Source organism: Tachysurus fulvidraco, chromosome 7 (assembly GCF_022655615.1).
Source record: "Tachysurus fulvidraco isolate hzauxx_2018 chromosome 7, HZAU_PFXX_2.0, whole genome shotgun sequence".
NCBI classification, from domain to species: domain Eukaryota; kingdom Metazoa; phylum Chordata; class Actinopteri; order Siluriformes; family Bagridae; genus Tachysurus; species Tachysurus fulvidraco.
The window spans coordinates 14,002,275-14,003,474 of NC_062524.1; the positions used below are offsets into that span (position 1 = coordinate 14,002,275).

Here is a 1,200-nt window from a genome sequence, read left to right on the forward strand (position 1 = left end):
ACACACACACACACACACACTAGTACAGTATACAACACACACAAGGAACAGCTTGGAACAGGGGCAGCGTGCGTAGGACAACGTCGTGACGCCACTACGCACCGGGACGTGGGAAGGTTATTGAGTAAAAGCGCGAGTGACGCGGGCAGAGAGCACGACGAGTGGGCGTGGTCTCTCTCTCCCCAATACACGTGGGCGGCACCGTGTGGTCGGGAGAACGAAACACGACACTCAGAGGAGAGAGAGAAAGAGAGAGAGAGAGACACACACACACATAGAGAGAGAGAGAGAGAGAGAGAGAGAGAGAGAGAGACGAACACAGAGAGAGAGAGAGAGAGAGAGAGAGAGAGAGAGAGAGAGAGAGAGAGGAAAGCGTGCACAGAGAGTGAGTGGAAAAATAAGAGGGGGTGTTAAAAAAAAGAAACACTGCATTTACAGAAAAGCACCCAGACACTATAGATATAGACTTTTTCTAACCGGATATGGTATGTTTTGACCGTCAAAATGACGTGGTGCAGCTCCGTAACGCCACCAAATTAATTAGTAATTTAACAAGTAGTGTTCAGGGGCTGGAGCCCTGAGATACACACAGTTGGGGCCCGGGGAGAGACACAGCCAGAGAGACACACGGCTGGGGCCCGGAGAGACACACGGCTGGGGCCCTGAGAGACACGCGGACAGAGAGACACACGGCTGGGGCCCGGAGAGACACGGTCAGAGAAACACACGGCTGGGGCCCGGAGAGACACGCGGCTGGGGCCCGGAGAGACACGAGGACAGAGTACAAAGGGACACACAGGCAGAGTGCGGAGAGACAAGCAGCTGGAGCCCGGAGAGACACACGGACAGAGTCCGGGGAGACACACCGATAAACTTCTCTTACTCCTCGGCTGGTGGACCATAAGAGCGGCTTCCAGTTGAAACCCATGAGGAAGCGAGCAGAAGTGGAGTAGAGCAGAAGTGGAGTAGAGCAGAAGTGGAGTAGAGCAGAAGTGGAGTAGAGCAGAAGTGGAGTAGAGCAGAAGTGGAGTAGAGCAGAAGTGGAGTAGAGCAGAAGTGGAGTAGAGCAGAAGTGGAGTAGAGCAGAAGTGGAGTAGAGCAGAAGTGGAGTAGAGCAGAAGTGGAGTAGAGCAGAAGTGGAGTAGAGCAGAAGTGGAGTAGAGCAGAAGTGGAGTAGAGCAGAGGAGGTGGACCGAACGG

At 53.9% G+C, this 1,200-nt stretch overlaps 1 protein-coding gene across 2 annotated transcripts in view; it reads left to right on the top strand.

Annotated features, from left to right (window-relative positions):
* The first annotated feature begins 330 nt into the window (after positions 1-330).
* erf (Ets2 repressor factor) overlaps positions 331-1,200 on the top strand; it is a 35,703-nt gene continuing 34,833 nt past the window's right edge. For both annotated transcript variants that reach the window (XM_027163650.2, XM_027163646.2), the window contains exon 1: positions 331-1,200. This exon is cut by the window's right edge and continues 89 nt beyond it. The gene's annotated coding sequence lies outside the window, so the exon portion shown is untranslated.